Source organism: Sus scrofa, chromosome 3, assembly GCF_054392235.1.
Source record: "Sus scrofa isolate SSC_HxYL_T2T_F1_AM1 chromosome 3, Sscrofa_HxYL_maternal_Yorkshire_Landrace_v2.0, whole genome shotgun sequence".
Lineage (NCBI taxonomy): Eukaryota > Metazoa > Chordata > Mammalia > Artiodactyla > Suidae > Sus > Sus scrofa.
In genome coordinates, this window is record NC_139385.1 from 79,850,268 (window position 1) to 79,875,933 (window position 25,666).

The 25,666-nt window shown below is 45.0% G+C and overlaps 1 protein-coding gene across 5 annotated transcripts in view; it reads left to right on the plus strand.

Moving 5' to 3' along the window:
* EVA1A (eva-1 homolog A, regulator of programmed cell death) overlaps positions 1 to 25,666 on the plus strand; it is a 49,717-nt gene that overhangs the window by 805 nt on the left and 23,246 nt on the right. For all 5 annotated transcript variants that reach the window (XM_085018835.1, XM_085018834.1, XM_085018839.1 and 2 more), the window contains one exon: positions 21,328 to 21,434. The gene's annotated coding sequence lies outside the window, so the exon portion shown is untranslated. The remainder of the gene's footprint in view (positions 1 to 21,327; positions 21,435 to 25,666) is intronic.

Genomic DNA, 25,666 nt, shown 5'->3' on the forward strand with positions numbered 1-25,666 from the left:
TGACTGGCTTTGACTCTGGCCTGCCAGGTGCAGACCTGGCCGAAATTTTCATGGCTCACGTTGAACTCATTTACCTGACTCCTTTCGAGGCACTCAGCTGGTCTCCTGCTTTCTGGGACCCCCCCAGGACCCCGAAATCAAAGCGGATTGGGGAATGAAATGGCCGTTGGCACCCCCTGAAGCCTCAAGGGGACGCTCTGCTAGCAGAGAGGGGCACAGTCTGCTCCTTGCAGTTCTGTCTGGGGCTCTCAAGGATTGGGGTGTTGGGATGGGGAGGAGACTAGATATGGGACGCCCTCGGAGCGGGGAGGTAATGAGATTGGCTCAGGAGGAGAGGAGAGCCGACCCCTTCGCGCTAGCTTGCATTTTGCTCTTATTAAACTGAGTTATCACATGAAGTCTCTGAGTAGGGAGTCCTATCCCTATTATACAAACCGGGCAAAATGAGTTGCGCAGAGTTTAAGTAATGCGACCAGGGCCACACGGCTGGCAAGGGGCCCAGCCAAGATTTTGAAATCAGCTGGTTTGTACCACACAAACCACATCCAGCCTTACAGAGCGTTCCTCTATCCAGTCTGAGCAGGGTCCCAACACCTACCACCTACTGCTGGTTCATACCACGGAGGACCAGGCTTTTTCCATTTTGAGTGTGTGTGTGTGTGTACACACACATATACATAGGTTGGGGAAAACATACAACAACTGACGTGTGGAAGTCCCTGGACTAGGGATGGAACTGGCGCCATAGCAGCAACCCGAGCCACTGTAGTGACAATGCAGTGTCCTTAACCTGCTTGGTCACAAGAGAACTCCTTGAGCAAATACATCTTGATTCTATTCAAATCCAAATGATTTATTTAGTACCTACTATTCTCACAGTTGAGTAGCAAGGACTGAAATTTCACCTTTGAACATCAGTCTTTTATTCTCTCCCCATCATTCAGTCTTTCACCAAATATGTAATTCTTCCCTAGAAGGCTGGCTTGAGCCTCACTCCCCACCAAAGGCAGTTTAGCTTGATGGCTAAGATCCCAGGCCCTGGAGTGGGACCACTGGTGTTTGAAATCCTTGATGAGGCCTTTCTGTGGCTGCATTTCCTGCGAAGTAAGGATGGGAGGATTTACAGCAGTGGCTCTCAGCTAGGCTTGTGATTTCGCCTCCCAATGACATCTGGTAATATCTTGAAACATTTTTTTTAAAACGTTAGTGGGGAAGGATGATGTTCATCTCATGGGCGGAGACCAGGGATGCTGCTAAATAAACATCCTGTGATGCACAGGACAGCCCCCCCCAAATAAAGAATTATCCCACCTAAAATGTTAGCAATGCTTGCTGAGCTTGAGAAACCTTAGTATAATGTATCAGTTGATGAAGAAGAGTGTTATTCCCAACTTTCATCTTCTTACTTGCTTCAGTTTGGATGATTATACCAGCCTCTGTTCCTACATTGTCCCTCATTGCAGTACCAGAATTTTGTTAAAACCACTGCAGGCCACTAACCTGCCTTATACCCATGTTGGTAAACTGCCCCCCTCCCTTCTGCCTGGTACTAACAGAAGGGACAGGAATCTGCCCATGTTTTACAAGCACTGAAGGTAGATTCTGTGCATATTAAAGTTTGAGAATCACTATCTTACAGAATAAAATCTAACCTTGGACGTTGACATACATGCCTATACATTGGCCTCAACTAACCTTCCCAGCCTCACCATTTGACACTTCCTGTAGGTACTTGCCATACCACCCAACTCACTATTCTCCTGGTATTCTAGGTCTTGGCTTTTTTTTTTTTTTTTCCTTTTTAGGGCCGCACCCATGGCATATGGAGGTTCCCAGGCTAGAGGTCCAATTGGAGCTACAGATGCCAGCTTATGCTACAGCCATAGCAACACCAGATCCGAGCTGCGTCTGCAACCTACACCACAGCTCACGGCAACGCTGCATCCTTAACCCACTGAGCAATGCCAGGGATAGAACCTGCAACCTCATGGTTTTTAGTTGGATTCATTTCTGCTGAGCCACGACAGGAACTCCACATTTTTTTTTTTTTTCAGTCTTTTTAGGGCCATACCCACAGCATATGGAGTTTCCCAGGCTTGGGTCAAATCAGGCCTGCACCTGCCAGCCTATGCCACAGCCACAGCAACACCAACACCAGATTCCAGCCATGTCTGTGACCCACACCACAGCTCATGCACGACAACACCAGATCCCCAACCCACTGAGGGAGGCCAGGGATTGAACCTGCATCCTCATGATACTAGTCAGCTTCATTTCCCACTAAGCCACGATGGGAACTCCTAGGTCTTGACTTTTTAGAATACATTTCTTCCTCCATGGCTGGCAAATTCTTCATCATTCTTTGAGACTAGAGCTCAAGTGCCCTGCTGGGTGACGCACCCTTCAGTTCCCAAAGATGGGTGGGTTCTTCCTCCCCTTTTTTTCTTTCAGTGTATTTCTCTTGTAGTATTTCCTACTCTGTATAGGGAGCTATTTTTCATCCCCTCCCTGGTCTCTGTATACCTGGAGCCTAGCTCAGTGCTGTGCTCACAGTGGTGGTTATGCTTGCAGACTTTGGAATCAAGCTGCCTGTGTTCAAATCCCAGCTCTGCCACTTATTAACTCTGTGACCTTGAGCATGTTGACTCAGTCTCTCAAAGCTTTATTAATAAAATAGGAAGAAATAGTTTGCCCTCTCTGCAGACAAGTGTGACAAACTAATTATTCCTCTTAATACTGAATGCCTGCTCTGTGCCAGGACATAGTTCAAGTTTAGCATTTTGTATTTTTACTCATTTAAACTTTATGAGGACTGTGTTAAGTTAGTACTGGTATTACCCTGTTTTCCCAGGCAAAGAGATGGAGGCACAGAGAGGCTAAGCAGTTTTCTCAAAGTCACACAGCTAATGAGTGGTAAGCCAGGATTCACTTAGACATCTGGACTGGAAAACACATACTCTTCACACTATGTAAGCAAAGGGATTAAACCAATGTTCCATGTATATTAAGTGCTCTGTAAACATGAGCTGGGGTTTGTTGTGTACTTTTTTTTTCTTTTTTTTTGTCTTTTTGCCTTTTCTAGGGCCGCTCCTGCGGCATGTGGAGGTTCCCAGGCTAGGGGTCGAATCAGAGCTGTAGGCGCCGGCCTACGCCAGAGCCACAGCCAACTCGGGATCTGAGCCACATCTGCGACCTGCACCACAGCTCACGGCAACGCCGGATCCTTAACCCACTGAGCAAGGGCAGGGATTGAATCCGCAACCTCATGGTTCCTAGTCAGATTCGTTAACCGCTGCACCACAACGGGAACTCCCTGTTGTGTACGTTAATAAGAGTCAAAGTCCATTGAGTTTTTCAGCTGCACCTCACTTGTGATCTAAGACTGTGCCATTGTTTTTTACAACTCCTGTTCCTTTCCTCTCCTCCTTGCCCCTAAACCAGTCTCAGAGGAATAGGACATTGGGGTCAGTCTTCTATCACACTTCAAGGTCAGCACCAATGAACTTGATGCTAAATGGAGCCTTAAGTGTGCCTGGTCAGGGTCAGAACAGCATTAATTTACTCTTTGGGGATGGACCCATGGAGCCAACATGCCAACCTGCAAGGCCTGGGTCAGGAGCTAGCTGACAGCAGCTTTGTCCTTTCTAAGCATGTGCTAAGTTTCTCTTGACTTGGAGAGAGAGGAGGGTGTGGGATGGGTGGAGAGAAACTCAATTGATCAGGTCTGTTTTACATAAAATCCAGTATGTGACCCATCAGATCAGCTGTCAGGACTGATACGTTTCACATTCACAGTTGCAGTCGTTCTCTTTGATCCCAAAGCCTTTTGCTAAAGCTCATCACAGGTGATGGATACTTCTGCTTGTTGATTGGACAATTGTTATAGATGTGTCTATAGGTCATTCCTGGGAGTTCCCATCGTGGCTCAGTGGAAATGAATCTGATTAGTATCCGTGAGGATGCAGGTTTGATCCTGGGCCTCATTCAGCGGGTTAAGGATCTGACATTGTCGTGAGCTGTAGTGTAGGTCTAAGATGTGGCTCGAATCTGGCACTGCTGTGGCTGTGGCTGTGGCTAGCAGCAACAGCTCCGACGTGACCCCTAGCTTGGGGACCTTCATATGCCACATGTGCAGCCCTAAAAAAATAAAAAATAAAAAAGACCGAAAAAATAAAGGTCATTCCTAGACTTCACTTTTTTTTTTTTTTAAACCACTGATTTCCCTTAGCTTGTAGGAGACACTTACTGATACCTGAGTGAATGGATGCCCTGCCGTGAAAGTCACAACCTGACCCTTCAGATGCTCACAGCCTGAATGGGGAGATAGACAAGAAAACCAGCACAGCACAGTGGAACACAGTGCAGTAGTTCTGCGATAGAGAAGATACAGGTGCAGGGGAAGATTCAATCCAGCCAGGGGTCAGGAAACAGAGGCAGTGAGAAGGGAGATCTCTTGTGAGGAGCATCCTTCCTCCAGGGAAAGTGGTCCTGTGGATGGTGCCTAGTGGTCACTTATAATGGGAACACCTGAGGTGGGTGTCGAAATTCGTGTTAAGGGCTTTAGATGCCTTTATTGCTCACAGCTACTTTCCGAGGTTGGTATTACAGAAGGAATCAGAATCCCACCCACAGCCGAAAGGCAGATCTGGAATAAGATCCAGGCCACCAGACTCTGCACTCTTCACCATTGTCCCAGGCAGTGTTGAGATGGTCACAGAAAATCCAGTTTTCAGAAAGAAAATTATGGGTGTGTGGGTTGCTGTGGTCCTGATGGAAATGGCCACTTCCTCCACGTTTCCCCCAATTCCTCTCTCCCCTGCCTAATGTCCGAGACCTTGCCCTGTTAGAACCCAGAAACAGTTAGACGCTCTCTGTTCTAGGGACTAGCACCCCACTCTTCCTTCCCTTGCCCTCTCCTTTGATCACTTAGGCAGCTCGCACTTTGTCTTCCAAGGTAAGAAGAGGCAGATTTGCCACTGAGCAGAGAAATAACCATACACTTTTGAAGAAAAGAAGGCTTTTTCCAAAAACCCGCTGTTATCTAAGCCTCTCCCCTTTGCTCTGTGCTCTCCTGCCTGTGTCATTCAGATGGTCAGTGGCAGGAGGGCTCTGACTTCAGGGGAGCTTGTCTCTTTATTTTTTATTTATTTATTTATTTATTTATTTATTTGTCTTTTTGCCTTTTCTAGGGCTGCTCCCGCGGCATATGGAGGCTCCCAGCCTAGGGGTTGAATTGGAGCTCTAGCTGCTGGCCTATACCAGAGCCACAGCAACGCGGGATCTGAGCCGCGTCTGTGACCTACACCATAGCTCATGCTGGATCCTTAACCCACTGAGCAAGGCCAGGGATCAAACCCGCAACCTCATGGTTCCTAGTCGGATTCGTTAACCACTGAGCCACGATGGGAACTCCCAGGGGATCTTGTTTCTGCACAGGGCCCCCTGATCAACAGGGCCACCTAAACCCATTTTACCCTAGGGACCTACACACATACACCTGACTTGTCCTTTTACTCATGTGTCTTGACAAGACAGGCCACAGCAGCCCATGAGAAGGGGCTTTCAGAAAGGGCTTCTTCTTGGAAGACTCATGCATTACTTTCATGACGCTCCTGTCCTGTGTTCCACTTGACTGAGCAGCCTCTGACATTAGTTTCCTTCCTTGCTGAAGTGCACTTTGAGGACCTCCTCAAATATGCTTTTGAAAATACAAAAGGCAGTGACTTGGACATTCAGAGACTGGAAAAGACACACATGAAAGTGAAGCGGGTTCCTGCAGATGGCCTTGTGTGCTCACAGAGATGGCTTGGTGGTCTTGGTTCACGTGCCTGGCTCAAGATGTCAGCGTTTACCCAACCCTTGTGTGCCCGTCGGATTTCTAGGCTCTGGGGATGCAGAGATGAACAAGATACTCTTCCTGCCCAAGAACCTCAGGAACCCGGCATGGAGACAGGAGAATCAGAGGTAGTAATGTAGCATTCTGCTGTCCCTCCCTCCCATCAAAGTAAGTTCTCTGAAAGCAAGACATGTCTTCTTGATTCCTAAATCACTAGAGCCCTTGAACTCTGGCATGGTATAGGTGCTCAATCAATTAATGACTGTTGTGCCACTCTAAAATCCAGTGCTAGAGACAATCACAGGGTGCTGGGGGTCCAGAGGAGGGACACCCAGCTTGGATAGCCCGTGAGTCTGGGAGCTTCCGAGAGGCTGAGATGGAGATACCCAGGCCTACGAGAAGAGAGGGGCATCATAGGCAGAGGGATCAGAGAGAAGTAGAGCATGGCCAGGTGAGCAGGGAGGGTGTGCTCCAAGACAGGAAGAAATCAAGGTGTGATTGGAGAAGAGGGAGGCAGATCCCTAAATGGGCAAAGTGGCACACCAGGAAAAGCCTGGCTGAAGAATCTGAATTTTATTCTGAAAGCCCTGGGGAGCTACTACGGATTTCACATAGAGGAGAGACTGGGTTATAGTTTCATTGTAAAAATAGACCCCTCTGGCACGAGAGTAGCTCTTGGAGAGGAGTAAGGCAGGTGGCAGGAGACCAGCCAGGACACCGTTGCAGTTTGGAGAGTAGAAAAGTCGTGGGCTTTGGAGTCAGACAGACCTCAGGCTGCATTCCAGCCCTACAAGGTCTTGGTATAACTTCAGCTGTTTATTAGGTGCCTCTGAGCTTCTTTCTCATCTGAAAACAGGGATGGATGCTTCCCTCTCTTATGGATGGATGGCTGTCAAGATTATGGACAATAAAATATATGAAGTGTCTACTACAGGGATTGATCCATAATTCGTGTCTGATAATAGTGGTGAATATTATTTTTAATATTATTGTTACTTATCATCTAGGTGGAAAAACAAAAACAAAAACAAAAACGAGGCTCTGTCTAAGACACCAGTAATAGGGGTGGAGAATTGGGCACAGACTCAAGAAATATTTTGGCAATAAAACTGACACAATTTGGTGATTGATTGTGTGGGAGAGTCATCTAGGATGACTCTGGGATTTTGGCCTGGGGAACCAAGAGTGAGAATAGTGAGGCTATTCATTAGGAGAGGTTATGGATGTGGAGAAGGAGGAGGAGAAGCATTTGCAGGAAAAGATGATGAGCTCAGTTTCAGACAAACTGGATTTGAAGCATCTTAGGGATGGCTAGGGAGACATGTCCAGTGGGAAAATGGAGAGAAGTCCTAAAGGGCAAACTTTTTTTTTTTTTTTTTGCTTTTTAGGGCCCCACCCATGGCATATGGAAGTTCCCAGGCTAGAGGATGAATCAGAGCCAGCTGCTGGCCTACACCACAGCCACAGTAATGAGGGATTCAAGTGAGCCACATCTGCGACCTCTACCACAGCTTATGGCAACACCAGATCCTTAACCCCCTGAGCAAGGCCATGGATCAAACCTGCATCCTCATGGATCCTAGTTGGATTTATTTCCCCTGCACCACAATGGGAACTCCTTAAAGGGCAAACTTTCAATAAGAGGTAATGACGACGTGGTGTTCAAGGCGAGTATAGAGCATGGGGAAGAGAAATTACAATGGCTGATGCTTATCGAGTGTGTACGGTGAGTTCTAAATACTTTAAATGTGTTAATGCCCTGAATAATAACCATTGTCAGAGAGGACTAGTATTATACCCGTTTTATGGATGAATAAACTGAGGCACAAGGATGGTAAGTACTTTGTCCAAGGTCATATATACATCAGCTATAAGTAATGGACCTAGGGTTTTAGCCAAGGCAGTCAGGATTCCGGGCTTGTGCTATTAATATCTTTGCCAGACTGCGCCTGAGAGTTGGGGACCTAAGGTGCAACACCAGAAGGAAAGGCTCTAAGCAACAGGCACAGGGGCAGGCAGAAAAGTAGGAGGAAATGGGAGACTGGAATATAGGAGCATTTTCAGGAGGGAGGAATTAATAGCATTAAATTATGTGAAAATCTACTAAGAAAAGAAATGAACTATCCATGGATTTGGGAATTAGGAAGCTATTGATGACTTGGTGAGGGGAGTTTGAAAGATGAGACAGGTGGAGAAACAAATGCAAAGTGGGGAGGTAGAGATGCCAAGCATAGGCAGTTCTTTTTTTTTTTTTTTTTTTTTTTTTTTTTTTTTTTCTGATGGCTGCACCTGTAGCATATGGAAGTTTCCGGGCCAGGGTCTGAATCTGAGCTGCAGCTGCAACCCAAGCCACAGCTGCAGCAATGCTGGATCCTTAACCCACTGCACCAGGCCAGGGATTGAACCCACACTTTTGTAGAGACCTGAGCTATTGCAGTAAAATTCTTAACCCACTGCACCACAATGGGAACTCTTTTTTTTTTTTTTTTTTTTTTTAAGGCATGGGAAATTCTTTCCTGAAGCTTGGCTTTAAAGTAACAAGAGAGAGAAGATGGCAACTAGAGGTATTAGGTAGAGGGAATATTTTAGAAATGGAAAAGACCTGTCAATATACAGGGGGAGGGAAAGAGCCAGAGGAGGCCCCATAGAGTGGCCACAAAGACACTGTGCACCCTGGGAAAAGTATCTCTATGTTCATTTTCTCTTTTACGTGGATTTTTATTTTTTCTTCCCATGTTCCAGACAGCTTCTGTGTTGATGATTAGAAGTCACTAAATAAGCCACTGAGATGTGCTTTAGATCTTCAGCTTTTTTTTTTTTCAATTAAAAAACTTTTAGAGGTTCCTTTGTGGCTCAGTGGTTAATGAACCTGACTTAAGAACCATGAGAATGTGGGTTTGATCTCTGGCCTCACTCAGTGGGTTAAGGATCTGGCGTTGCCATGAGCTGCGGTATAGGTCGCAAATGCGGTGGCTTGGATCCCATGTTTCTGTGGCTGTAGCATAGGCCGGCAGCTGTAGCTCTGATTCTACACATGCCTCAGGTTTGGCCCTAAAAAAATAAAAAGTTGGGGGTGGGGGTTTGGCCACAGCCACAGGATGCAGAAGTTCCAGGGACAGGGATCAAACCTGTGCCACAGCAGTGACCCAAGCCTCTGCAGTGACAATGCTGGACCCTTAACCCGCTGTGCCACAGCAGAACTGTGCCCTATCAGCTTTTATTAGGTGGCCTAGGGAAAATTTCTTTCACAATGCCCGATGGTGAATCATTATCACATGTTGTTAAATCCAGACCTAGCAAATTGATGTACTGTGTATCATCTATTGGATTTATCTTTGGAATAGTCTCAGAGAGCACAATGTGCTTGGTCTCCCCATCATGAATGGGGAATTGGTATCTGCTCTATAGACACCAGAGTCGTAAAAATGATGAGTAGTCCAAAGCCTTGAGAAGAAGGATGTGACTCAGAGCACAGTGGGTGAGAGGAAGGGAGGAGACACTATTTTTTTTTTTTTTTTTTTGCTATGCCCACGGCATGTGAAAGTTTCAGACCAGGGATTGAACCCATGCCATAGCTGTAACCAGAGCCACAGCAGTGACAACACCAGATTCTTTTTTTTTTTTTTTTTCTTTTTTTTCTTTTTTGGCTGCACCAGCAACATATGGAAGTTCCTGGGCCAGGGATCAAGTCTGACCCAGAGCTTTGACCTATACCACAGCAGCAGCAAAGCTGGGTCCTAACCCACTGCACGAGGCCTGGGATCAAACTGGCACCTCTACAGAGACAAAGTGGATCATTAACCCCTTACACCACAGTGGGAACTCTGACAACACCAGGGATCTCTGAGGGGACACTGATTTTTGAACTGGACATGAGATATGTGATCCTGTGAGCAGACAGAAAGATGTTTGGAGATTAAGATAAATCGACAGACAGAGAGTTGCTTGGATTTTATAGGAAATGGAAAGCACGTTTTATAAGGAGTTTTGCTCGGGCGATAGTCCTGTGCTTCGAATGAATCTAGATGAGTTGGCTGCTGTCATATATGTTCTTTTTTTTTTTTTTTTTTGTCTTTTGTCTTTTGTCTTTTTGTTGTTGTTGTTGCTATTTCTTGGGCCGCTCCCGCGGCATATGGAGGTTCTCAGGCTAGGGGTTGAATCGGAGCTGTAGCCACCGGCCTACACCAGAGCCACAGCAACGCGGGATCCGAGCCGCATCTGCAACCTACACCACAGCTCACGGCAATGCCGGATCCTTAACCCACTGAGCAAGGGCAGGGACCGAACCCGCAACCTCATGGTTCCTAGTCGGATTCGTTAACCACTGCGCCACGACGGGAACTCCCGTGCTGTCATATATGTTCTTAATAGTGGAAAAGACTGGCCTTTCCTTATGAATGATTTATTACCAGTTTTAAAGGACCAGCAGACATGAGCAGATGTATTTATCTAGATCCAAAGACAACCTCTGTGTTCTAATACACAGGATTCTTTTTGTTCAGAGGCAGAGGTAGATGTCACAGGGGGTTAAAAAAGTTAGACTTAAACGAGAAATTCAGCTTTGCCTTGGTTCATGGCACTGACAGCCCTGAGACTCCAGGCTAGAATTGGGGTTTGGCTGTCAACTTAATTCATTTGCCCTGGTTGAAATGGTGTCTTGGAAACATCTCAGTGAAATGCACACACACACCTCCACAGAAGGCCTTTGTAGATGGGGCTCTCTCCCAAATGACACTGTCCAGAACTAGAGAGTCCACATAAGAAATAGCCTTGGAATTTTTCTTTTCACATGAATCAGCCACTCAACTGAATTATTTTGCTTGATCTTGAGCTTCAGGTAGTAGGAAAATTGAACAGTACAACTTTTGGTTATATTTTGACATATGTCATATTTTGAGCTTGAAGTTTCCCTTGATACTGGAGTCAAAGAAGGATCATTGCAACCTAACTGCCCCCTCAACCCTTCCCACCTAGGTCTCTTACCTGGATATGGGCATGGTATGGAGAGCCTTTAGCTGGGAATAGGTTTGCAGCACAGACAGGACATTCTCCTTAAGGGCAGAGGGAAGAAGTTGCAGTAGTCTTGTCTGCCTTTCCTTCATAGACAAGGAGTAGAGGGCATGGCTGAGATGCTGTATGGTTCAGAGAAAATCTGGACTCAATGAGAGACACCTGCCTGTGGCTTTATTCCAGTGCCGGATCTGAATTTTCTCTCATGGGAAAGGGCTATGTAATCGTTCCACACAGATTCTAAGAACAAGTGAATAGGGCCATATGCAGCTTCCAAATATCCACACCAAAGCTTTTAGTGGTGCTTATGCCTGTCCAACCTTCTGGACCATGGGAGTGCTGGAAGGGTCTGAGAGGCAGCATCTGGTGTGCTCAAAAACTAACAGCTTTGATTCCTTAGATGATTGCATTGGTGTTTGATTCATTAGAAATTTTTTTTTCATTTATCCAATCATTCATTCATTCAAAAAAATTGGCTGGTTCCAGGCTATGTGATGGTAATGCCAACAATCTTTGTGCTTACCTTCTTGGAGCTCACTGTTTTTAGGAGACAGACATAGAAGAAATAAATACACAAAGAAATACATGATTAGAAATTATTGTAAGTGCTCTTCTGGAAAGAAACAGGGTGATCCAGGAGGAAAAGAGAAGACAGTTTAGCTTGGGGGTGTCAAATGAGAAAGATAAATATGGAGGAGACCTATATCTACCGAGTACGGTGGGCCATGTATTGGTGAGATACTCTTTCCAAGAACTGAGGGGGCAGTTCTATGAAGAGATATTTAAGAGGAATCTAAAGACTAGGTAGAAGTTTTGTTTTGTTTTGTTTAATGGGGAAATAAAATAGAGTTCTCACAGTGTAAGAGAAACTGATGTGTTTGGAGGACCCTCATTCAGCAAAGAGTTTAGGCTGCAAGTAGGGGAATAGGGAGAGCTAGATGAGCCAGGAAAGATTAGTAAGAGACAACTAACCCAGCGTAGACTTTATCTTTGGAGGCAAGTCAGTGGAGGGAATGATGAGTTGCCAAGGGGAATGTTCTAGAATAAGTTACTAAGGGTGCAGCACACTTTTTCTGTAAAGGACCAAACATTAAATATTTTAAGCTTTGTAGGCCGTACAGTTTCTGTTGCAACTTCTTATCTCTGCCACTATGATGCCAAGCAACCATAGATGATGCATAAACATATGAGCATGTCTCTGTTCCAGTAAAACTTTGTTGACACAAACAGGCAGTAGACTTGATGTACCTGTGAGCTGTCATTTACCAATCCTGGCTCTAGAATTGTAATTCTAGGGACTCTCTGGATGTTGAACTGGAGGATGAGAGAATGGAGGCAGAGAGGCCACTTGGAAGCCATCGCTTAATTTAGGGGACCTAAGGGGAGACCATGAGGAAAAATGGTTTGTGACATAATCCTAGGTCAAAATAACAGACTATATAACCAATGTGATGGGAACATGTCTAGTTGTTTCTTTAATGCTCAAGGGACTTATTCTTCTAGCGAAGAAAAACAAAAAGATGGATATTCTGTGTTTGTGACTCAGAACCTTGTTTATATCCTGGGATGTCATCTGCTAGTCACAAAACGCAGTGTTGGTTGCATTATATACATTACCCCATTATTAAGCATATTCTTAGGAATTCTTAAGAATATTAAATTATATTTACTATCTTGCAAAATGAAGTTTGGAAATGCTAAGTTGTTTGTCCAGTCATGTCACTGGTAGATGGTGGAGCAGAGTTGAACTCGGATCTGTATTATTTTTTTTTTAATTACTCAGATGAATTTATCATACCTCTAGTTGTAAAATGATCATAACAATCCAATTTTCAAAGCTTGTGCCATTCCTAATATGAGTATCCTCCCTACCTAGAAGGGTATGGCATGAAGCCCCCTCCATATGCCTAAGCATTTCTCTCCTCTCTCTTCTCTCTGTCCCTGCTAAGACCCACTCAGCCCTTTAAGGTTCTCAATTAGCCTCTGGCATAGCAAGGACTGAAGCTGTGCTTTAGCTGCAAAAACTGTTAGAGGTGAGATTATTTTTCCGTGTTCGACAAAGGACATAGCCGCAGAAACCAGACCCCAACTTGTAGCTCTAACCTGATGATTTATGCATGTTACAGTTTGGAGACGACAGTGTGGTATTCGTTACGGATTAGGGAATTTGCCTTATTCACTGCCTAGTCACACAGGAGATGTTGGCCGGATTTAAGTAATAATATCTGATAAGGGGAGACTCGTAGGTTCAAACCCTGGAGATCAAGATCAGCCTTTGGAAGGACAAGCTTGACAGTTATGGTCAAGAAAATTGATTCAGTTACCATTTTCCCTCAGGTTGTCTAGTAATCCCAGTGATCATTACTTTAGTGCCTTGTCCAGGTTCAGTAAGAAGCAGTGTCTGCATCAAATATTTCTTTTTCTTTCTTTTTTTTTTTTTTTTTGCCATTTCTAGGGCCGCCCCCGTGGCATATGGAGGTTCCCAGGCTAGGGATCTAGTCGGAGCTGTAGCTGCCGGCCTACGCCAGAGCCACAGCAACAGCGGGATCCAAGCTGCGTCTTGGATCTACACCACAGCTCACGGCAATGCCGGATCCCTAACCCACCGAGTAAGGCCAGAAATCGAACCCACAACCTCATGATTCCTAGTCGGATTCACTAAACACTGAGCCACGACGGGAACTCCTGCATCAAATATTTCTAACAGGACTTTAGAGACAGAGAAATATCTGAGAACAACTGAATTATATAATGGATATAGCAGTCCTTTTAGTGAGACCTATTGGAGAGAGCTGGGTCACCTGGTACATGGAATGACAAAGAGACCTGTGATTGAATCAAATCAATCACACAACCCACACCTTGGGCCAGGGAGGGTGGACACACAAACAAAAATGGGCACAGACTTCCCTTGTGGCCTACAGCAGAGCTATGCTGCATTGTCACTGCTATGGCTCTGGTTCGATCCCTGGCTCTGGAATTTCCATGTGCCGTGGGTGCAACCAAAAATGAAAACGAAAGCAAAAGTGGGGCTCTTCCAGCAATGGGGAAGGAGGAGTGCCTGTTGGAGAGAAATGCCAATGTCTGCCACAGTTGTTGATCTGTTTTGACCACCCAGCCTGTATTAGTTTTATAGGGCTGCCGAAACAAACTGGATGGCCCATAACAACAGAAATTTATTGTCTTACAGTTGGGGAGGCCAGAAAAGGTATCGACAGGACCATGATCCCTCTGAAGACACCAGGGAAGCATCTGTCTAGGTTTTTCTCCTGGCTTCTGGGAGCCTTGGGCATTTCTGTCTACTCCCTGTGTCTCTTCACTTTGTCTTCCCTCTGTGCATCCTGTGTCCAACTTTACCCTTTTTCAATATGACACTATTTTTTTTTTCTTTTTTGTCTTTTAGGGCCGCACCCATAGCATATGGAGGTTCTCAGGCTAGGGGTCTAATCAGAGCTGTAGCCGCCGGCCTACACCACAGCCACAGCAACACCGGATCCGAGCCGCATCTGCGACCTACACCACAGCTCACGGCAATGCCGTAACCTTAACCCACTGAGCGAGGCCAGGGATTGAACCCGCAACCTCATGGTTCCTAGTCGGATTCGTTAACCACTGAGCCACAACAGGAACTCCTCCTGCCCATTCTTTAAGAGTCGATTTAAGTAACAAGCGGGGGCGGGGGGGGGGGGACTATGCCCCCCCCGCCCCTTCATTCCCTGTGCCTCCCTTTGGAAACAGACCTCCTTTCCCACCAAAGAGACACTGACCAAGGCTTAGTTGTCTTTGTAACTGCAGTACTAGTAATGTGCCTGTGTTAATAGGTGCTTTATCAATAAATGAGTGAATGAATGAATGATTCCTAGACGGTGCTTTGAGTCTGCTTTCCAGGCTGCACTTGTTCTGTGGCCTCTTTCCCTCAAAATCGTGTCTGGTCACTACTTTTTTTCTGCCACAAGACCAGAGACCTTCCTGCTCATGGCATTCTTTTCAGTATGCTGACACATCAGCTATGCTGACCCAGATGGTCAGTGGATACATTTGGCTGCTTATTGATGGCCATCTCTTTGGTCTGCCTTGCTTCACACAAAGAAAGTCCTCCTTACTTGCCTGCAGGAAGATGGTTCTCATAGGAAAAGCAAAACTTCCCCAATGGGCTTCTCTGTGTCTCCATTTCCAGAGTTTCCCCCTCTCCCAGTTCTAGAGCAAAAGACGTACCATTTCTGCTATATAGATTATTTTAACAGGTTATTTTTTTTTGAGCCCCAAGTTTATATCTGGGACTATGCTTGAATGCACATCAACTCTTATCTGGTTCCTGCCATTCTAATAAAAGACCTATTTCTTTAACCCTTCCTGTTGAATATATCAGGTTTCTCCTATGTATTGAATAACACAATGACTTTCAATTTTTTTTTTGAGCATTATTACTTTTCAAATGAAACCTTATGTGGAATACCAATGAATAAAAGAGAAGAAACTATAAACTTTTGTTTTATATATAATACACACACACACACGCACACACACAAACGTATATACACACACATATATACATATATACATATATATGCACATATATACATATATAGTCTCTGATAATTCTAGTTTATAACATGTAGTTAATTAGTGAAAACAATGAGACTGTTAGGATGAATACGAAAATTTTAAGGGTTTGGAATGACAGTTGCAGGCTTATAGCCTCTTTGCTGTTGATGCGTCCCTGTATTTTGTATTGGTTGTACAGTTTTGAGAAAATTATGACAGCCAGACATCCAGAGTGGTCTGGCTCCTTGCCCCACTCCTCCTAGCTAGGATCAGCCAGCCCCACCTTGGTATGCCCACACCTAGGCAGTAAATACTTAAGAGGGTCCTTTGACCTCGTAGATATGGGGGCGTCATTCCTGAAAGGATAGCCTAGGGGCAGATCATGAGAAGCTTTCTGTCCATCTTCAAACCATGTGCTCTTCTTCACAGGACTAGTTTTGTTTGTCTTCTTTTCAAATTCCTGTCCCCTTTCTTATGTTATCACTTACATAGGCCCTCCTGGAAGAGAAACCCCTGCTCCCAGGCTGGTGCCAAGGTCTTGATATCCATGGATAGAACCCAGAGGCTGAAAGCTAGTCTTTAAACATAGCTTCCTGGATTTTCTATCTGTTCCACCAGCAGAGGGGATTCTGGTTGCTGACCATTTTTTAAGACCCATAGGGTTGGATTAACTCTTCTGTCTGCACGGTCAAGTCCTCAGTACCTGTTTCATCCTTAGGGATGGGCCCTGGCTCTCTCCCCACTTTTTTTTTTTTGTCTTTTTCTCCTTTTAGGGCCGCACCCGCCCTAAAGGAGGTTCCCAGGCTAGGGGTCTAATCAGAGCTGTAGCTGCCGGCCTACACCACAACCACAGCAACACCAGATCCGAGCCGCGTCTGCAACCTACACCACAGCTCATGGCAATGCCGGATCCTTAACCCACTGAGTGAGGCCAGGGAGCGAACCCGCAACCTCATGGTTCCTAGTCGGATTCGTTTCTGCTGCACCATGACGGGAACTCCATCTCCCCACTTCTTGATGCTACTTCCAAGTCCAGCACCAACCTTACCATTGACTCCCAGGAAATGTGAAGTGTCCAAGGTGTGCCCAGCACACCCTGCACCTTGCACCCATCTGGACTTTTTATGAAAGCGCCTTGCATCCTGCTTCCCAAATTTTGGACACTCTTTTAGATTCTCATGCCTCCCTCTCTTCTACCCTTGTTGTCCTCCCACTGTTGGACACTGGACTTTCATGCTGGTGCTCTTTCCTGTCTAGGTTGTTTTTGCTGTTGGTTGTTCCTAGGTTCTGACAATGACAGCATCCATTTCCATGGGCTCGTCCTTTGTGTTTATGGTTTGGGGACTGCAGAAATAAACTGAAACTGGAGAGGGATCCGGGGGCATCCAGGCCCTTTGTGACTGATTTAGGCAAACATCTTCAGTCATTTTCTTCTCATTCTGAAGACGTCACATAATTAAAACCATTCCTGGCCAACACCAAGTAAATTTTGCACATGCTGCTTGAATTACTATGTAATTTTACCTCAATGTGGCGTTCTCAGAAATTAATATTTCACTGAAACGATTCCTCTGGGTAGGCTGAAGCTGGCAGCTGTGGAAATTCAACATTTGCTTTATACAATGAAACTTTAGGACAGGGCCTTTTTCGCATTTCTCAGTTATGCAGCTCATTTGAAAAAATATAAGCGTTCTTGGCAGAATCCATGTAGCATGAGCCAAATATCCCAGCTTGTGTTTCTATAAACTCAGAGATAAAATGATGAGAAAATGCAGTTCTAAAAGCTCATTATGTAACAATGGTGCATAAAAATTAAGATTACCAGAGTTCCTGTTGTGGCTCAGCAGAAACGAATCTGACAGGAACCATGAGGTTGCAGGTTTGATCCCTGGCCTCGCACAGTGAGTTAGGGATCTGGCATTGCCGTGAGCTGGTGTAGATTGCAAACGTGGATAGGATCTGGTGTTGCTGTGGCTGTGGTGCAGGCCAGCAGCTGTAGCTCTGATTCGACCCCTAGCCTGGGGACCTCCATATGCCATGGGTGCGGCCCTAAGGAAAAAAAAAAAATTAGGATTACTATTTATGGAGTACCTACTATGTGCCAGGCATCTTAGTGAAACTGAGCAGGGACCTTTGGGGTTCCTGGGCACAAGCCTTTCTGTCTCCCTCATTTCTTGTTTTTAGGGAATAAGCTTCAGCCTCCACAACCTTCCCTGAGTTCCTAAGGGCAGGTTCAAACAGTTGCTAATCAGGGAAGGGAGGGGATACAGAGGCAAGGGGAAAACAGTCAAGAAACAACAGTGCAGCCTTGGGGCAGGGTCCTGGTTTCTCTTCAAGGAATATGTATAAAAATAGCTTTGAGTTCTTCTGCAGGAATAAAACCCCCAACAAATGAAAACAAGACAGGAGGACCATCAGAACCAGAGGCCACTGAATACCAACTTTGATAAAGGATGAAAGCTTGCATCTACCCTCATCCTTATCTGGGGCCCTATTTTCTAGTCCCAAATGAGAAAAACACTTTCCAATCCCTGCCAAAGGAGAGCACAGTCTTTAGGGCATTAGCCTGCCATGGCCTCCTTTGCCTGGCAAAGCAATAAAGCCATTTTTTTTTTTTTCTCTTTCACCCAAAACTCTGTCTCTGCATTTCTATTCAGCACCACTGGACAGAGGCAGAGTGTTGGCCACATCACCATGCTCTGGATCCTCAAAACACCCTGTCGGTATGCCAGACCTCAGCCTATTGGCTTTCTGAAACATGCTCTGCCCTGGATAGCAGGGGCTAACCTGGAGGCTGCCTTTCTCAGGCTCAAGCCCTGGCTTCCGGCTAGGTTTGGCCAATGGAGTCACCGTGGGAAGCTGGAAGGTAGAGGAAAGGAGGAGGCCAGAGTATTTTCTCCCTCTCTTCCTCAAGAATCTCTTCCAGTAGTGACTGCATCTCCAGGGTTCCGGCTTTCACTGTTTGAGTCCTCCATGGTTTCCAGATTCTTCCTGCCTCCTGGCTAACCCTGCCTCCTCCCTTTGTCCCTTCAACTGTCTGCTGTTTGTTGTTGCTAATCTCTGGATTTCCTTCTGGTTCCATCCCACACACTCTTACTCCAGCTAGTTTCCACTTTTTATTTATTTTTGATCTTTTGTCTTTTCTATGACAGCACACGCGCCACATGGAGGTTCCCAGGCTACGGGTCTAATCAGAGGTACAGTTGCCGGCCTACACCACAGCCACAGCAACGCAGCCACATCTGCAACCTACACCACAGCTCATGGCAACGCCGGATCCTTAACCCACTGAGCGAGGCCAGGGATCAAACCTGCAACCTCATGGTTCCTAGTCGGATTCGTTAACCATTGAACCACGACAGGAACTCCGGATATAAACTTTAAAAAGAGGAAATTGGGAGTTCCTGTCGGGGTTCAGTGGTTAACGAATCCGACTAGGAACCATGAGGTTGCAGGTTTGATCCCTGGCCTCGCTCAGTGGGTTAAGGATCCGGTGTTGCCATGAGCTGTGGTGTGGGTCGCAGAGGCAGCTCGGATCCCTCGCTGCTGTGACTCTGGTGTAGGCCGGCGGCTACAGCTCCAATTAGACCCCTACCCTGGGAACCTCCGTATGCCATGGGAGCAGCCCTAGAAAAGGCAAAAAGACAAAAAATACAAATAAAGTTCATAACAATTTGAAAGATCTTTAAATTCTTTACTTTTGTCATCTGTCATAGCAGTCTTTAACTTACACTGCTTTTATGCTTCATCCTGTAGGCTTTGCAGTTAGCCAGGGTGTAGATCCCTCTCACTAACATTGCTTGTTCATTTTTAGGTTCATTCAATCAAAGGAAACACTTACTACGAATCAAGCAGTGGATCACAGATCCCACCTCCATGGCAGAATTTATGTGAAAGGATTTATGTGCCAGGCACTGGGCTGGGCAGTCTAAGTGGAGAAGGACAGAACATGAGATCCCTAAGGATTGAATGGTGATAAAGACGTGGCGAGAGGAAATATAAGTTTAGCAGAGAGGCTGAGCAAAGGGAAGGTCATTTAAAAGTGGGGGCAAGTAAACCAGTTTATTGTGGATAAGGAGTAGAAAAGACCAGGAAATTGAAAGAGAGATTCTGAGAGCGACTGGGGAAGAATGAGAAAATGTATGCAGGAGAAAGGTAGATATGTGTGTATACATACATCTATGTGCACTGAGATGTGTTTTGCATAAACACATCTTGGTGTGTGTATATATATACATATATGGCATATATGTATATATATCACACACACGGAGAGGTTGGGGAGAGAAAGAAAGGAGAAAGGGGGAGACTGAAAATTTGAGAGAGAGGGAGAAAAAAAGAATGTATACATGTATGTGTAACTGTGTCACCATGCTGTACAGTAGAAAAAAAATTATATTGGGGAAATAACAATAGAGAAATATTTCAACCAAAAAAAAAAGCTAAAACTATAAAACTCTTAGAAGAAAACATAGAGGGATGCTTCATGACACTGTATTTGCAATGGTTTCTTGGAAATGACACCTAAACCACAGACAGCTAAATTAAAAATACGTAAATGAAACTGCAAAAAAAAAAATTTGAGAGAGAGGATTATACACATATATAATCTTTCTCTCCTCTCTTTGTCACTCGTGTGTAATATCTATCTATCCATCTTTCTTTCTTTTTCTTTTCTTTCTTTTTTTTTTTGTCTTTTTAGTGCTGCATCCACTGCATAGGGAGGTTCCTAGGCTAGGAGTTGAATTGGAGCTGTAGCTGCTGGCCTACACCACAGCCACAGCGATGCCAGATCTGAGCTGCCACAGCTCAGAGCAATGCTGGATCCTTAACCTGCTGAGCAGAACCAGGGATTGAACCCACGTCCTCAGGGATGCTGGTCGGATTCATTATCACTGAGCCACGACAGGAACTCCTGGAAACTATTTTTCCATTCAAGCTTTTGTATCTCAGACTCTATGTGATTACACTGGGGTCAGTCCTTCCATGGTTTTCTTTAGCGTGGCATAGAGAGTGAGTGAGTCTCAATGACCTACTTCCATGCTTTTGTTCATGAGTCTCTAAAGAACTACTGCTCCTGTGCTTTCTTGCCCTTCCTTCCTTCCTTTCTTGCTCTTACCAGTAAAATGGAGATAGGAAGATGCCACAACTCCTTTTGAGGCAGAGGCAGCTGGTAAGTAAAGATGTAAAGAAACAAGCAGAAGCTGTCTGCGGCTGGAGTTGGCAGGAAGCAGTGATGACAGATGAATGAGTGTGTACGCATGGGGCAAAGGGACTACTCAGGGTTCCAGGAGCTCTGTGACTGATTTCATTTTTTTCTACACAATTATAAATGAAGCTGGTAGCATAAAGGAGCTAGGTCTTGCGGAGACCCCCACTCACTTCTCTAGCTGGGTTGAACAGAAGTCTTGAGATTTTTTGAATGGGTAATACAGGCTGTGGGACTCCATATAGCAGCATATACAGGTTTTATCATGCCCGCAGAGATGCATAAGATTTCATTTCATGGCTTGTCTGGGCATTACTATCTGAAAACTGAACTTCCTCCCTTCCTATTCCAGAGAGCTGGGCCTGCAAACTTCATTGACGGGGAGCCACAGTGACACATCCCACTATAACTGTTTTGTGGCTTTTGGCTGATTAGAGGGAAGAGGAAGAATGCATCTTTGATCTTTTACCTTTTGCTTCCCTTTCTGCTATGACCTGGGAAGTTTGGCTTCTCTGGCTGTCTGGTTCAGATTCCAGATTAAACTCTGGCAGTGGGCTTTATTCCCTGAGGGAATGCTATTCCATATCTCCAAGGATCTAGCCAAATACCACCAAGGTTTCTTTGCTTAGCAGTTCATACTAACACCAGGTCTAGGGCATGATGTGATCTCTCAGCCAGGGGGTTGCTTTCTGATACATATACGGTGCCCTTTTTCTTTTTCTTTCAGAGCCTGAGAAGCTAACTGAGGCCAATCACATTTCAGAATCTCCACTGTCTGATACCAGCGGTGCCAAGGATGAACTGTTCTAACCAGATGCCCCTCTACTCTTGATGGTAATGTACACCTCTCCCCAGGTAGTTAAGGGGATAATAAGATTTTTTTAGATTCTGTGCACCTGTGTAATGAGGTAGTCATCCACACGGGGGCTTCCATATTAGGGAAACTCACTGCTGCTACTGAAATAGAAGATGAAATGTACTATCACCAGGCGCACTGTATTTTCTACAGCCAGGGGTTATGCTCAGTATAAAACGGTAGACTCAAGGTTCCAGAGAATATGAATTTGTAGCACTGGAAACGAGGTTATCTCTAAAATGGAAACCAGTGAAAATGGCACACAATGCATGCAATTAGCCATTCGATTTAAGAGAGGATGCTCATAAGCCAGCTTGTCATCGTCATCAGGAGATCAGCATGTGTTGAGGAAGACAAAATTCTGAGCGGTAGGTGATGGAAAGAAGCTGTCTCTTCTGTGCCACAAGTTTTCAGTAAATAGGTGAAAGGGCTTTGGGTCATGGATGAAAGAAAGCTGTCCAAGAGTAAGAAATAGAAGAATTAGCAGGCTCTGTCCAAATGCTGCAGTGCTGGTTGACTGGCCCTAGCTTCTTTAGACATGATTTCCCCCTAGAATGGTGTGGGGTTAATCCAGTGAGTTATCACAGGGAGAAAACCCTGGCTTTGAAAATATATGGCTGCTTAGGCATAATTCTGCCCAAGCCAAGATAATCCCTAGGGTCAACTTGTTCAGAAGAGAATCTGATCTAGATCTTATGCCAGGTGGCTCTCCAGTTATGAATTAATAAACTGGTGTTGGTTGATATTGTATTTTCTTTTTTCTTTTTTTTTTCTTTTTATAACCGCACCTGCGGCACATGGAATTTCCCGGGCTAGGGGTTGAATCAGAGCTGCAGCTGCGGCCTCTGCCACAGCCACAACAACCCTGGATCCGAGTCGCATCTGCAACCTCATGGAGGGATTGAGCCTGCATCCTCATGGAGACTATGTTGGGTTCTTAACCTGCTCAGCTACGTTGGGAACTCCTGCTGTTGTATTTTCTTGAGGGCTTTGTTAATGTGACTGCCCAGAGCCTATTCACTTCTGGTCACTGGTCATTGAATTGCTGGCTCAGGGCTTGGACCTGAGCCCCTCTCTCTGACAGCTTTCTCATGTATTGGTCATGTGCATGAGGTTCACAAGTACTGAGAGTGTCTTAGGCTGCTCATTGACGTAATGATGTTCATTCTAGAACAGGGTTTCTCAGCCTTGATGCATCAACATTTGGGAAAAAATAATTTCTTATCATAGGGGGGCTGCCCTGTGCATTGTAAGAGTTTAGCAGTATCCTTGCCTGCTCCTAGATGCCAATATCAACCCCCACTACAGTTCTGACCATCACATATCTCCTGGGGAGCATACTGCCCAAGATTGAGATTCACTCGCTATTCTAGGAGCTTGATAAGGTACTTCCTTGAGGAATAGAGCACAAAATTTCACTGGTAGGTGAATGAGTGCTTCATTCCCACATTCGGGTAGGATACACACACACACATTTCTTACCTAAATATATAACAGTAAATTTATTATGAAGAATTGTCTCACACAATCATATAGGCTGTGAAATTCCATGATCTGCCATCTACAACCTAGAGACACAGGAAAGCCAGTACTGCAGCTCAGTATAAGCCTGAGAACCAGGGGAGCCAGTGATGTAAATCCAAACCTAAGATCCAGAGAAGATGAGATGAGATAAGATGAGATGCTTCAGCTCAGCAGTGAGGCAAGAAGAAAGAGGCAAGTTCCCCCTTCCTCTTCCTTTTGTTCTAACTGACTCTCAGTAGATTGAATAATGCCCACCCACATTCAGGAGGGCAGTTGACTTTTAGTGAGTCCACCAATTCAAATGTGCTCTCATTTGGAAACACCTTCAGAGATACATCCAGAAATAATATTTAGTCTGGACATCCCAAGTCAAGTTGACTTACAAAATTAGCCATCACAGTAGGAGAAACAGAAATGTTTTAATTACTATCACTGGTGGAAAGTGTCCAGAACTACCTAAAATTGTTCCATCACTATTAAGGGAGAGCTCAGAGAGAAAGTTTGGGAATAGAATTTGGCTCTGGGAGTCATCATTTACCTACTTCTGCAAACCCTGTCTTGTTGGCAGCTGCCCTGAACAGAATCTCCTGTGCTGGGTCCTGCCCTCTGTCTCAGAATCCTCACTAAAGTTCTCTGGAGAACTGACTGTGTTGCAGAGCTAGTCAGCTCAGATTTATAAAGTAGGCATTCAGTGAAGGTCCTAAGCCTCTGCCCTTACAGTAGCTGGGTGCTCAGGATGAAGGGGCCACAGAGGTCAGGCAGAACATTTTGCAAACTCTTATCGGGCATTTTATAAGATGAGCGCTTGATTCTGAAGGTCTGCGTACCCAAGATTATGCAGATCTAACAAACTCCCAGGTGATGTTGGTTCTGCTAGTCCTTGTACCATATTTTGAGTAGTAAGAATCTAGGCCACAGGGCTACAAACTGTGTGGTCTGTATGCCCAATTGGGTCTACCACCTCTTTCGACAAATTAAGTTTCACTGTAACTCATTCATTTATAGATTGTTTGCAGGGGCTTTGACGCCTCGAGGGCAAAGTTGGGTAGTTGAGACAGAGCATATATATCCCTCAAAGCCCTTTTATAGGAAAGGTATACTGACCCCTGCTCTATGTTGCCTTATGCCATGCAGACCACGGAGGGTCTTCCTGGTCACTCTTTAATATGGAGCGTCCAGCCATTGTCTTTCCTTACCCTTGGCCTGCCTTCTTTCTTCCTCTTTCTCTTGCCTCTGGCTCCTGCAACCCTCTCCATTAGTGCCTGAGGCATGAAGAGACTTGCAGAAAGGCCTTCTGGGCCATGGTTAAGCTTCCATCCTGCATGTGGTCTTCCCATAGTCCTGAGGAGGTACCCTGCTTAGCACCCCACTTTGAGCCCGTCAGCCCTGGTATCCTTTTAGTCTTCAGAGTGGTTCACTCTAAGTGAACCCTCAGAAATACCCTGGAAACCTCAGAAATACCCTCGGAGACCTACTCATGCATACAAAGCTCAGGCCTAATTGCTCTTTTTTGTTTTTCAGCCAGCCAGAAATTACTGAGAACTGCCTTTCATCAGGCACCATGATAGGTACCAGGGTAACAAGGACTTTAGCTTGTTACCTTGGTTCTAGCATCTGCAGTCTAGGAGACAAACAAGTAAATCAAGAATTCCAATGACCACATCATAGATGCAGTATTAGAAGAATATTTGAATACTTTGATGGACAGGAAAAGAATCTGGAGGGTTTGGAACTTTACTGCATTAGACCTTTTTTTAATTATGAATTTTTATTAACTTTTACACAACCCCATTTTTTTCCCCCCTTTTTAAGGCTGCACCCGCAGCATATGGAGGTTCCCAGGCGAGGGGTTGAATCCAAGCTGTAGCTGCTGGCCTATGCCACAGCCACAACAACGCAGGATCCGAGCCGCATCTGCTCACAGCAACTCACGGCAAGGCCGGATCCTTAACCCACTGAGCAAGGCCAGGGATCGAACCTGCATCCTAATAGATGCTAGTCAGATTCACTCACTGCTGAGCCATGAAGGGAACTCCCATAAACCCACTTTTACATCCATTGACATGATGTGTTTTTCCTCTTAATCACATTTATAATGTGATTGATTACAATTATTTACATTCCATTTTTTAAAAAGTGAGATAATATCTTTTACTTAAAGTTAAGTGATATTCATAAGTGTGATACAAATTGGAATTTTATTAACTTCAATTTTGTTGTTGAAGTGCAGTTGATGTATAATATTATATAAATTACAATATAGCAATTCACAGTGTTTAAAAGTTATATTCCATTTTTTTTTTTTTTTTTGGTCTTTTTAGGGCTGCACCCACAGCATATGGAGTTCCCAGGCTAGGGGTCTAATCGGAGCTGTAGCTGCTGGTCTACACCACAGCTCACAGCAACACCGGATCCTTGACCTGCTGAGCGAGGCTAGGAATTGAACCCTCAACCTCATGGTTCCTAGTGGGATTCGTTTCCACTGTGCCACAATGAGAACGCATCCATTTTGAGTTATTATAAAATATTGGCTATATTCCCTGTGTTATACTATATATCCTTGTAGCTTATTTTAGCTTTATTTTATATGTAACAATTTGTACTTCTGAATTTCTTACCCCTATGTTACCCCTGCCACCTATCTGCTCCTTGCTGGTAAGCACTAGTTTCTTCTCTATATCTGTGA